Source organism: Oryctolagus cuniculus, chromosome 6, assembly GCF_964237555.1.
Source record: "Oryctolagus cuniculus chromosome 6, mOryCun1.1, whole genome shotgun sequence".
NCBI classification, from domain to species: domain Eukaryota; kingdom Metazoa; phylum Chordata; class Mammalia; order Lagomorpha; family Leporidae; genus Oryctolagus; species Oryctolagus cuniculus.
In genome coordinates this window covers 6,115,761-6,129,125 of record NC_091437.1, presented here as the reverse complement: position 1 = coordinate 6,129,125, position 13,365 = coordinate 6,115,761, and the positions used below count along the sequence as shown (strand labels likewise).

Genomic DNA, 13,365 nt, shown 5'->3' with positions numbered 1-13,365 from the left:
GCGGGCAGGGCATGTGCAGGGGCAGGGGAGACAGCATGCGGGCAGGGCACGTGCAGGGGGAAGGGAGACAGAGCGCGGGCAGGGCATGTGTGGGGGCAGGGGAGATCCTGCACGGGCAGGGCAGGGCACGTGCAGGGGGCAGGGAGACAGCGTGCGGGCAGGGCACGTGCAGGGGGCAGGGGAGACAGCACGCGGCGGGCAGGGCACGTGCAGGGGGCAGGGAGACAGCGTGCGGGCAGGGCACGTGCAGGGGGCAGGGAGACAGCGTGCGGGCAGGGCACGTGCAGGGGCAGGGAGACAGCACGCGGCGGGCAGGGCACGTGCAGGGGCAGGGAGACAGCATGCGGGCAGGGCACGTGCAGGGGGCAGGGAGACAGCGTGCGGGCAGGGCACGTGCAGGGGGCAGGGGAGCTGGTGCGCGGGCAGGACATGTGTAGGGGCAGGGGGAGCCGCGCACGGGCGGGGCACGTGCTCCGCGTGGCGCCGACGCGGGGTGTCCTTGCCCCAAGCAGTCCACAGGGAGTTCCGCGCCAAGAGGAACCCCAGGGTAAGCCACGGACTTGGGGTGACCCTGTTGTGTCAATGCAGGGCCCCCCCCGTACACGTGTGCGACTAGGGTGGGGGCTGTTGGCAGTGGGGACGGTTTTAAGTTGGGGGGGACCACAGGGCGCACAGGGCATGTGAGAAACCCCCCGGGCCTCACGCTCACCTCTGCTGTGAACCTAAAATTGCTCTTGGAAGCTCCAGAAATGAAGATGGGGTTGGTAGCTGGCACACAGTGTGACGCCCCCTCGTGGGGTTTATGCGTGGCGCACATGTGGGGCCGTTAGCGGTGGAGGGCTGAGCCTCATCCCTCAGAGAGCCTCCCGGGGGGCCGACCCCCGAGGTCCTCCAGCAGAGCCCAGGCCGCAGCTGTGCACGTCCTGTCCGTCCTGTCCGGGGTGGAGAATCCCCAGAGCAGGTGTGGCTTCCTGCCTCGCCTCTCCAACGCTGCAGCACCGACCCCTCCACCTGCTCTTCCCGCTACGGTGCAGCCCACGCTCCTTTGAAAGGAAATGCGATCCATATGTGCCTGCTTCCCGACGCCGAGACCATCGCGAACTCTTTGCCGTTGCCGCTGGATGTCCAAGTGGGCTCTGGAGCCTGTTTATTTCCACGAGGACAGGAAGCTGCATTTGGCCGGAAGAAATCACCAGGGGGCTTGAGTTCCCAACTTGAACATTCAAGCCCTAAACTATCTGAGCTGTAAATTTGCCCACTCTTCATTCTGAAAGGGCCCCAAAGAGCTCTAGGAGCAAGGAACTGGCACGTTGTCATCCCTGCGCAGCTGGGGAAGGGAGGGGAGCGAGGACAGTCATGCCTGGGGACACCGTGGGGTGGGGGGGCAGGCGGGGCAGGGCTCCGAGGCAGGTCCAGGAAACACGGTGTTCTTGTTGCAGGCTCAGCGAAGGCAGCAGCGGCCAGAGGACCACGCCAGCAGCCACGGGGGAATTCAGGGATGGAACCAGGGATGGAACCAGGGCTGGGACTCGGAGCCACATTTTATATGAAACTGAAACTCTCCAGCCGCGCCGCGCCGGAGCTGCTGCTTGTTCCGTGTGCCAGGTGCAGGGCGCGGTCCCTGCCAAGCTGAGCTCGGCGGGCAGATGAACAGTCAGTGCGCCGAGCAGCAGGTCTCCTGACGGGGCCTGTCAGATGCAGCACCCAGTCACACCTTTGCTTGGATCTTGGTTTAGGAAGCGGTGAGGCAGGGGCCGGCCCTGTGGCATGGCAGTTAAAGCTGCCGCCTGCAGTGCTGGCATCCCATATGGGCACTGGTTCGACTCCTATCTGCTCCACTTCCCATCTAGCTCCCTGTTAGTGCACCTGGGAAAGCAGCAGAAGATGGCCCAAGTGCTTGGGCCCTTGCACCCATGTGGAGACTGGGAAGATGCGCCTGGCTCCTGGCTGGCTCCGTCCCAGTCGTTGTGGCCATCTGGGGAGTGGCCCGGTGGATGGAAGCGCTGTAACTCTGCCTTTCTGAGAAATCAATCAATCTTTTCTCTTTCCCTCTTTCTCTCTTTCTCTCTCTTTCTCTCTCTCTCTCTTTCTCTCTTTCTTTCTTTCTAAGGCTTGTGCTTTGTGGAAGGAAACTCTCTATGCCAAGCCCCCACTCATCACAGAGGAAATCAAGATTCTGACCTCTCTCTTTCCCACTTCCCCTTACAGTTAGAGCCGTAATGAGTCCAAGTTTAGCTCAATCCCTTGCCTTTCACTCTCACCAGCAAACTAGAAGTGGACGGTGGTGGGCATTGTGGCACAGTGGGTTAAACCATCCCTCGGGATACCTGCATCCCAAATCTGAGTGCCTGGACTGAGTCCCGATTCCCATTCCTGCTAAAGCACCTTGGAGGCAGCAGGCGACACTCCTGCCACTCCTGCAGGAGACGCAGATGGAGTTCCTGGCTCCCAGCTTTAGTCTGGCCAGCCCTGGCTGTTGCGGGCATTTCCGGAGTGAGCCAGCGTATGGAAGGTCTCCCTCTCTGTCACTCTGCCTTTCAAGTAAATACACAAAACATCTTAAAACTAGAAGTGCTGCTGTCATCCCCCCTCAACTCGGAATTCTGGGGGCTACAAGTGTGCTGTGTTTCTTGTTTTAAGGTCGGGAACCCGGAAGATAGAAAGCAAGAAACGTTGCCACGGCCTTAACCTCCGTCTGGTATCCGGTGTCCGACTGGGAGCACAGATCTCACCGTGCGTCAGCACTTGCAGATGTGCCTACGTGAAGAGCACCTGGGGACCCGGTGGACTGGGTCAGTGGGGGAGTGCAGTCTGTCCTGCGGGCGGCCGGCTGACAGCCCCGAGCAGATCACTGCGCCCAGGGCGCGGCAGCTTCTTCTGAAGTCACACACACAGCCAACGCCTCGCACCAAACACCTCCTGCAGCTGGAGCACCTGTCTGAGGTCCCTTCTCTCCGGCTCTTAGAAAGCAGCTGCACCTGAGGGGAGTGATGTGTTTGCGAGGGAGGGCTCAGCCCCTTGTTGTCCGTTCACTCCCAGAACCCCCAGGGGCGCCACAAGCCCTAGGGGCCACCTCCGTGTCAGTTACCCTCAGTCTGAACTGAGAAGCCCCCATTCTGGGGCCAATCTGGGGCCCGAGGGGCAGTGGGCAGGTTTGCCAGGGCTGCCTGGAGCTATGGGAGCGTAAGCCCTGTTACCTCCTTGTCTCCCTCTCTTTATTTCTCCACCATTCAGGATCTGCAGCCTCACCGGAGAATCAGAGCAGCCCAGAGGAAGTAAGAGGCCAAGAGAGCTTGTCAGGACTTGAGGCTGTCACCGAGCGAGGCCCAGCCATCCTCGGCTGTCGGGCTCCTCGCACTTGCTGTCCTTGTCCACGCTCTGCTCCTCCTCGCAGGAGGCTGTGACCAGGGCCCTTGCTGTCAAAGGACAGTTTTTCCAAGCAGGTGGGAGAAATAAGCACCATTGAACATCAAGAGCTGGGGGCAGACACGGTGCGGTGTGGGAGCCTGAGCCCTGGGCTGGGAGAGGCCGCCAAGTCCAGCCCACGGCTCCGCAGGGAGACGCCCGGGAGCCCCCGCCAGGCTGTCCCCCTTGGGGCTCTCTGCGTGGGAATGGGGGTGCTGCCTGTCACGGATGGCTCCAACTTGGTTGCTGTAAGGCTCAACACCCTTTATTTGAAGCAGATTTTCAAAAAGAGAAGGAAAAGAAGAAAAGGGGCTGCTCTCGGCAAACCTGGAAAGGAAACAATTGGAGCGAGCTGGCCTACAGCACTGCCAGAGCCCCTTCCTGAAAATGCCGGGGGCAGGAGGCACAGCCCCAACCTGATCCGTGCAGCGTGGAGGCAACCCTGCGCGTCTGCAACTTGCACAGTGACATCAGTGTCAGAACCGCCACAGGTGTTTTTTGTTTTGTTTTGTTTTGTTTTTTGGACAGGCAGAGTGGACAGTGAGAGAGACAGAGAAGGGTCTTCCTCCCGTTGGTTCACCCCCCAAATGGCCACTACAGCCAGCGCACTGCGCCAATCCAAAGCCAGGAGCCAGGCGCTTCCTCCTGGTCTCCCATGGGGTGCAGGGCCCAAGCACCTGGGCCATCCTCCACTGGACTCCCGGGCCACAGCAGAGAGCTGGACTGGAAGAGGAACAACCGGGACAGAATCCGGTGCCCCGACCGGGACTAGAACCCGGGGTTCCGGCACCACAGGTGGAGGATTAGCCTAGTGAGCCGTGGCACCGGCCACCACTGTGTTCTAACAAGAACCCCTGTGGGCGCCGTTTGTGTGTGAACATGGCCACCCTGGCCGAGGCTGTGGATAAGCAGCAGCAGGAGGTGTGCCCAAGGGTTTGTCCTCATTGCTCATCCTGAGTTCGCATGGGAGGAACTGGGGATGCCGCACCAGCCTGTGTACAAGGGACTTCAGAAAGTTTAAATGGAATTAGAAGATTATTTTGGTGCAAAAAAAAAAAAATTGAAATCCATGGACAGTCTAATGTGCATTTCCAGGAACTTTTTGAAGACCCTTTGTATATGATCTGGCACCAAAATAAACTCACTTTTTAATTTTATTTTCCATGAACTTAAGAAAAAGGCATTTTTATTTATTTGAAAAGAGAGCATATCTTCCATCTGCTAGGTCATTTCCCAGATGGCTGCAGCAGCCAGGGCCGGGCCAGGCACAAGTCAGATGGAACTCCATCCGGGTCTCCCACGTGGGTGCAGGGCCCAACCACCTGGGCCATCGGCTGCTGCTTTCCCGGGTGCATTAGCAGGGAGCTGACTGACAAGGGGGCAGCCAGGACTCGAAGCCACGCACTCACACAGGATGTGGGCGTCTTAGGTGGCAGCTTAACCGCTGCACCATGAGCGCTTCGGAGTCCCTGTGTGGCCCTAGAGCAGGGCTGCTCCCTGAGCTCCAGGTGACCGGGCTCAGGAGCAAGCGACAGTGCAGGCAGCTCCTCTGTCGAGGGGGAGGAGGGAGGTCTCCCTTCTGCAGCTAAAGGCACCTTCCTCCCACCCATCCCAGCGGCTCAGGAGTCAGAGGCCGCCCTGGCTGGCCGTCAGAGGCTCTTCCGGCCCAGGAATCTCCGCAGCTGCCACTGCTTCTCTGCTGACTCACAGGCCTCGGGCGGCGGGGAGGGCTATTTGTTGCCTCCTGATTTCTGGCTGGCAAACATCACGGTGGAATTCCGAGCTGTGGCTGGCTGAGGACTCCTAACACACTAGCCAGCAGCATTCCTGGCGCCACCCAAAGCGGGGACAGCAAGCCTTCTGCATCCTCCTGCCAAGGCAATCAATCAATCTGTCACCACCGGTGGGCCTCCTGGGAACAAGGTGAGGTTCCAAGTATTTACCCGTTATATCTCAGATATACGGACACGTCAGGATGGAAGAGGGCTGGGAGTGAAGCCTGGCGATTTCCTGCTGTGCCAAATGCTGAATTTGGGGCCAGCGCTGTGGCGCCGAAGGTTAACCCTCCACCTGCGGTGCTGGTATCCCCTGTGGGTGCTGGCCGCTCCTCTTCTGATCCAGCTCTCTGCTATGGCCTGGGAAAGCAGTAGAAGAAGGCCCAAGTGCTTGGCCCCTGCACCCACATGGGAGACCTGGAAGAAGCTCCTGGCTTCAGATCAGCCCAACTCTGACCATTGCGGCCATCTGGGGAGTGAACCAGCGGATGGAAGACCTTTCTGTCTGTCTCTCCCTCTGTAACTCTACCTCTCAAATAAATAAATATTTTTTAAAAGTGTTGAATTTGAGTTGTTAGATGGTGTTACAGGTTGACCTTTTGTTCCGTCAAAATTCATATGCGGAAGTCCTCCTCCTTGCTGCCTCACCGTGTGATAGGAAACAGTGACGCTGCCATGGGATTGGTTAAGAGGAAGGAAGAACTGTGTTCTTGTGGAAGGGGGAATTTCTTCTGAAACACACCCTGGAAGGCAGCAGGTGACGGTTCAAGAGCTTGAGTCCCTGCTGTCCATGTGCGACACCCACACTGAGTTCCAGACCCACGGCTTTGGCCTTGGAGAGTGAGTTGGCAGACGGAAGATCTTTCACTATCGGTCTGTTTCTCTGGCTTCCAAATAAAAGTAATTTTGAAAACGGGAGGAATCTTCACACAGGCAGAATGCCGTATGGACGAGAAGGCACCGACGGAGGCCAAGGCGCATCAGAGATTGCTCACAAACCACCAGAACCCGCGAGACTCCTGGGACAGGTCCTTCCCGGAGCACCTGCAGTGGGGGCAAAAGCCAGCGAGCACCCGGATCCCGGGCTCCTGGCCAGTCTCTGGAGCTGTGCAGACAGGAAGCGTCTCTTGTTGAAGCAACCCGGCTTGTAGTGCTTTCTCACAGGAGCCCAAGAAAACTGAAGGGGATCCTGAGGAGTCTGGGGGTGCCAGGGGCAGCCAGGGTGGCAGAGAGAGCCTCTGGAAGGCTGGGGCACTGCCTCTTTACCAACAAGCAGGAAGCATTTCTGCATTTTACCCATCAGTGCAAGCTGGTTATCAGGCCTGGCTGGAAGGGCGTGGGCATGCTCAGTTACTCGCTTCCTTGGAAGTTCAAAGCAGAGACAGGGAAATCTCTTTTCCTGAGAGTAAAGGAATCCAGCCGCTCTAACAGGTTTGGAGGACAAGTCTGTGTTTGGGTTCTCTGAGTTTCGTGAGCAATGCCCACACCTTTGCGTACTGTGCACCTGCTGCTTAAGGCTCAGTGGGTCTGGGCACTGATGGATGGCACTCAGGTCTGAGGCTGTGGCTGGTCTCCTGGAATGTTCAGCCTCGTGGCAAAGACAAGACGGAGCTCCTTCGAAGAACAGCCATCGACTTACTGCATGAAGATCCATAGGTAGCCGCTGACTTGGTACAAGTCACATAAGCTTATGCTATGATTATGATCATTATTATGATGTAAAGAACCTGCTCAGGAGACGAAATCTGAACCAGAGATCCCGTGGGCTAGGGTGCTCTGCTGTGAGATGGACACATCAGATGCTGGTCGCCCCTTCTGCGCCCCTGGCCTGGCCCCAGGGTGCCAGTCCTTCAGGAAGTCTGGACTCCCAGGGCCTCTCCCCAAAAGCGCTGGGCCCTGTGCTCCCCACAGGTGTCAGTGTCCCTGTCACAGATCTTTTTGGAGTCCTAATTCATTTTCCATCTGGTTTCTCTAAGTCCTTCCCACGAGGGTGGCCGGTTTGTGATTCATAAACTTCCCCGCAAGCCTAGGGAGATTTCCAGTTTTCCCAAGGACGTGGTGTGGGCCAGGTCCACAGATGTCAGCTGTGCCCCAACCCCTTGCTAGCAAAATCCCAGAGGAATCTCTGTATGGAGGGGAAGGCAGGTCTGACTGACGGGAAGAGGAGGGAAGGGGCGAGGCTGCAACATAAGCAACACAGAGAGTCCCAGAAATGGCAGGTTTCGTAGGGGCCACCGCAGGGAGCATTTCTGCAGGGTGAGTGTCCAACCTGACTCACCCGGTTTGCCAGCAGCACTGGCTGAGTGCTAAGCTGAGTGCAAGGGCCTTCAGCTCCTTGTCTGCGCCCTCACGAGGCTGCCCTCGGGAGACCTGGCCATCAGCGAGGGCTAGGGCGCTAAGGTTTCAGAACCTACCTCCAATTAACACTACATTTGGCAAGTTGAGAGGTTTGGCTGCCTTTTCTGCTCTGAGCTGTAGGAGAAGAAAACTTTTTCCTTCAGCCATCACAGGTGCTTGGTTGGAACAGACCCTGGAACAGAAAGCCGAGCAACAAGAGACAAGGAAACGGAACTTGGACTCACACGCCTGCCTCCCTGTGCACCTGGGAGGCGCACGGGGAACGAGTCGTTCCCAGAGGAGGCTCTGAATTCTGGCTCAGCTGACATCTTCCAAAGGACTAGGAAGGGTTTTACATGACAAGACAAAGGAAACGGGTTCTGAGTCTCGAGGGCTTCCCTCGTGGGCAGGCATGAATGGCCGATGAAGGCTGGTTGGACAGAGCTGACCATGCAGCCGCCTCTGGGCCATGTCCAGGCCATGGAGCTGAGGCTGACTTCAGTGGCTGACCTGTGCTCTCCCCGGGACGAGAGAACGGGACACCTTCTGTCTCTGTGAACTTGGGCCCTGCTTCCAGGCAAGCAGACGGAGGGCAGTGAGCCTTCCTCCCCTGCTTACCGCTGCCTGCCTTCAGCCCAGCCCTCCCCTCTCAGGGTGGCTGAGTCTGGTCCCCCGAGATGCACGGGACGGAAGGCAGAGGGTCTCATCGAGTTCTGTCTTCTTCTCATTTGCCCCTAACCAGTCCCTTACCGAAGTCAAACTCACCTCTGATGTCAGGCAGGGCCCTCCTGGGAGTCGGCCTCTCGGCGGCTTTCTTGTCTGCAGACTGAGCTCAGCTGTGGGGTGGACTGCACGTGCCAGGAGTCCCAGAGGCCCAGGCCCCTGTGTGCACGTGTGTGCGTGTATGTCCCACAAGGAACCAAGAACACACTTTTGTGTCTTTGGTGTTCAAATGCATGCGTGGATGATTGGACTTGTCCTGTATCTCTGTATAACATGAATTGGCATATCGGTTTCTGTTGTGACTAGAATATTCCTAGGACAAAAAGTTCCTGATGAGTGACATCTCTTGGCATCTCTCTCCCCAACTCCTTCATTTAAAAAAACTTAGTGATTTTTAAAATTTATTTATTTATTTTTTTTGGACAGGCAGAGTTAGACAGTGAGAGAGACAGAGAAAAAGGTCTTCCCTTTTCCATTGGTTCACCCCCAAAATGGTGGCTATGGCCAGTGCGCTGCGCTGATCTGAAGCCAGGAAACAGGAGCTTCCTCCGAATCCCCCACTTGGGTGCAGGGGCCTAAGGACTTGGGCCATCTTCTGATGCTTTCCCAGGTGCATCAGCAGGGAGCTGGATTGGACATGGAGCAGCTGGGACTTGCACTGGCATCCATATGGGATGGCAGCAATGGCCTAACCTGCTACATCACAGTGCCGACCCTCATCCTCCACCTTTTTTTCAGAGTTATTTGTTTGAATGTCAGGGTTACACAGAAAGGGAGGGAGAGAGAGAGAGAGAGGGAGGGAGAGAGGGGGAGGGGGGAGAGAGAGGGGGGAGGAGGAGGGAGAGGGGGAGGGAGAGGGAGAGAGGATATCTTCCATCTGCTGGTTCACTCCCCAGATGGCCAGGTCGAAGCCAGGAGCCAAGAGCTTCCTGTGGGTCTCCCATGTTGGTGGCAGGATCCCAGACACTTTGGCCATCTTCCACTGCTTTCTCAGGCCTTCAGCAGGGAGCTGTCGCTCCCCCTCTTCGTGGAGGAACGACACAGGACCCTGCGCTGTTCTTTCTGTCTGCTCGGCCCTCCCCGGGTTTGCTGCTGGTTCTTCCCGGGTTGGCTACTATCCCTTCCACCTCCGTGGAAGGGCAGTTCCCCCTGGCCACATTCCCCACTTCCGCAGGGGAGCGGCACACCGCCGGCCGGGTCTCTCGGGGGCTGCACGGGTGTTCCTTCAGCTAGATGTTCCCCTTAGATGTTCCTGGTGCATGCCGTCTCTCTCCTCCTTTATAGTCCTCCTCCGCCAATCCTAACTCGGCTGCCCACACGCCGAGTACGCTGCTCTCCTCCAATCAATAGCAAGTCCTACAGTTTATTAGTTGAACTGGAGGCAGCTGTGCAGAAGCTGTTTACTTCTCTCCCAGCGCCATATTGTGGGAGAGCAGATGCATAGAATAAGTCTTAATTCCAGTAACTCAGTCTAGTCCGGTTGCTCCCCACAGGAGCTGAACAGGAAATGGAGCAGCTGGGACAAGAACCAGCACCCATAGGAGATGCTGGCATTATAGGCAATGGCTTTACCTGCTGTGCCACAATGCCAGCCCGGACAGTGGTTCTTAAAATGCGGTGGGCAGGGGCTGGCGTCGTGGTTCACTTGGTTCATCTTCCGCCTGCGGCGCTGGCATCCCATAGGCACCGGGTTCTAGTCCCGGTTGCTCCTCCTCCAGTCCAGCTCTCTGCTGTGGCCCGAGAGGGCAGTGGAGGATGGCCCAAGTGCTTGGGCCCTGCACCCCATGGGAGACCAGGAGGAGGCACCTGGCTCCTGCCTTCAGATCGGCGTAGTTCCGGCCGTAGTGGCCATTTGAGGGATGAACCAACAGAAGGAAGACCTTTCTCTCTTTCTCTCTCACTGTCGAACTCTATCTGTCAAATAAATTAAAAAAAAAAAAAAAGTGCGATGGGCAGAGTGTAAACATCGCTTGTGTGTACAGAGGAATGGGTGGCTGGAGAGACGGACTCACTTCTGTCAGAATGAGTGAGCGGGTGGAGGAGGGCAGGAAGGCAGGAAGGACAGAAGTCGTACCACACGTGCTTTCAGGATTTTCAAAGTTGGAAAACGGTCTTGAACAACAGCTTCAGTCACAGGAGTTACAAAGGCAGTGCCCAGCGAGCAGTTCTCCCTTTCCTTTCTCCCAGACGCTTCCGCCAGAACTAACGAGGCACTGACCCACCGGGAGTCGGGTTTGGTTTTTACCTGACGTGCCGCTTCTGACCCAGGACCCCATATCGCACGAAGACACGGCGTCTGCTGGGGCTCCCGAGGCCGGGCCAAGTCCCCCCTTGCCTTGCTTGCTGTCTTGACAGCTGTGAGAGGCGCACATCAGAGCACTGGGGAGACCGGCTTCTCTCTGGGTTGTCTGATGTGTTCCTCAACTCTGCAGAAAGCTCAGAAGGACGGCAGTTCTCAGGGTGCAGCAGCGACCCCTCAGCAAGGCCCCCCACCCAGCTCTTGCTGTCCAGGTCACGGTCACTCTGCACTGATGGCCAGTATCTCATATACACCCGGAAGTCCTCCCCACACTGATTCATGTACTTGCAGATCTGCTCAGTCCTTTTTCTCAGTAAGGACTCGGGGTACTTATTTTATCCTGTGTTATGCACTTTGCTGCTTGCAGCGTTCCGGCCGCGGCCGGCCGGCTCTGGCATCCCTGTGGCTGAGCGCTCGGTGTCTTATTGCCGGAGCACTTCCTGACCTCGGGCACCGCGCGACGGCCCTCGCTCATCTTCCCAGCCCAGCTCCAGGATCAGCCACTGCCCCGAGGAGCCATTTCCCTTTACTGGAATCCAAGGTCTGAGCGCCGGGCGTCCTCGTGCCCTCGGGTATGGCACGCTTTCCCTTTGGCTTGGTCTAGAACCTCTCGGCTGCCAGAATAAAGCAGTGGGCGTGTGCACACGGACTGGTGGACAAACGCGGCATCTCTCGCGATTGCTACGCACGTCCCGCTGAATCTGCACTAAGCTGGGTCCAGGCTGAGCTCTCCAGCTACTGCAGCTGCGGAGCAGGAAGCCACCCTATTTTCCCATCTACGCAACTCCCTTTTCTATCAGTTTTGCTTATCTTAGAAATTCGGTAACCTCAGCAGGCCGTCTACTGGGCTTGCTTATTCTGTGTGTGCGTGTGGACGTATTTCTGCTTCTTTCTTCTCTAGCAGCCGTTGTGTCTTTTCAGCCTGGAGATCCGCCATTGTTCACTCCTCCACGTTGCTGGGCAAGGATCCCACCTCTAAGAATGCTTGGGTTGGGTTGTGTTCACTCACCTTCTGCCAGCAACGCCAGCTCTGTGGAGGCTGGAGGCCTCCTTGCACCTGCTGCAGCTGGAATCCACCTCCCGCCTCTCCCACCTCGCGCCCACGGAGCTGCCCTGGCTCGGCTTCCTTCCCTCTGTTCTCTTCCTGCCCACAGGGCCGCTCCCTCCCCTCCGCGTCTCCTGAAGCATTTGTTCCCCTTACACGTGTGGATCTCCGGTCTCTTCCTTGAGTGCTGTTCACCGCGAGCCCACCCCCGCCTCTCTGCAAGGCTGCAGGAGCCCGGCTGTGTCTTTCAGCGCATGTGCCCTCCCCGCCCCCTTGGGTGCCCACAGCCACGTCCACGTGCCGCGTTATTCCTGCATCAGCATCACGTAGTGTGGTGAAAACAGAGAGGAACTCGCTGCCTCTGCCTTCAGATGAACTCGGTCACCATCACTGACTTCCTTTGTTCTGGAAGCTGTCAGACGTGGTTGTCGCCATTCGACAGGCCACGTGGCAGCCACACCTTCAGTCCAGGCTCCTGAAGGAGCAGGTCTCACAATGCACACCCACACCACCCCCAGGAGACACGGACAAAGCTCTTCTTGAGCCCACACCCTGTGATAACTGCCCTTTCTCCAGGGATGGCCCCTGCTTCTCCCGGGGGCATCCACACCCTTCCGTCTGACCACACCGTCAGAGGCGTCAGAGGCTCTTTCCACAGCGTACTCTGCTTTTCCAGGAAACGCCTCCAGCTGAAGCTGTCAGAGAGCAGGTTTGGCTTTCACTCTTCTCCCTCCCTCTGACTTCGTAACATTTTCAGGAACGCCTTGGTCTGTGGTCGGAGACGGCTGTATGGCCACCTCTTGCCAGCATGTGACAGACGGTTCTCGGTAGCTGGCAGCCGGCGCCATCAGAGCCCAACAGGGCAGGGATGATGCCAACCATTTTCCTGGAACCCTGACTTGCCTTTCTCGGTGGTTCTTGGCCTTGGGGGCACTGGGCAGCGTCTGGAAACATGTTTGCTCTCGCAACAGGGAGAGGGGCAGCTGCTCATCATCCTACGATGCACAGCGCAGCCCCCTCGTGGACCACCCAGTCCCAAATGCCACCAGTGCTGCTGCTCCCAGAACCCTCTGCCTCCCAGCCTGGGCGGCTCGAGCAGTGCTGCTGCTCCCAGCATCACCAAGCCCACGGGTGGCCAGGAACCCTCTGCCTCCCAGCCTGGGCGGCTCGAGCTCTTGTGAGGTAGGCGGGTGTTGGGTGACGGGCACGTGTTACCAGGAGTCTACTGGTGTGAGCAGTAAGTAGTGGGGGGGGGGGGCGTCCGTGCCACAGATCTCAGCACACATGGCCTCTCCCAGGCTGCCACTGCCAGCCCCACCCCCAACCACATCTGCCAGTTGCTTCCCACTTCCCAGCTGCACAGCAGCCCTCGCCTGTCATGTGAGAACCTGCTGCTCAGGTTGTCAGATCTCACTGCAGCTGGACTTGAAGGCCGTCTGAGCAGGATGCAGAGGCGCTGGTCTGGAATCGGAAGGGATCGTGGCTTCCACTTTACAGAGCTACTCGGGGCTCTTTTCCCTCCGAAACCAATTTTCCCAGTGTTCCAAACCCTCCCTGTCCCGTCTAGGGCAGTAGAAGGCAGCTTCTACTGTTCCTACACGTCTCGGGTATAAAACGTACACTATGTTTAGGAAATGACACCTACTTAAAGCCAACAGGGGGCAAACTCTCTCAGGGGGCCCAGCGGCACGCACTGGGGACAGAACGGTGGTTAGGAGGGACAGGAGAATCATCTTAGCCTCCAAGGTCGGGGGAGGCGGAGTCTTTGCACAAAAACAACT

At 57.7% G+C, this 13,365-nt stretch overlaps 1 long non-coding RNA gene across 1 annotated transcript; it reads left to right on the top strand.

Annotated features, from left to right (window-relative positions):
• Positions 1-944: 944 nt before the first annotated feature.
• LOC138850122 (uncharacterized) lies at positions 945-5,738 on the top strand. The gene is made up of 2 exons (XR_011389647.1): positions 945-3,443; positions 3,684-5,738. It is a non-coding gene; the product is annotated as an uncharacterized lncRNA (long non-coding RNA).
• The last annotated feature ends 7,627 nt before the right edge of the window (positions 5,739-13,365 follow it).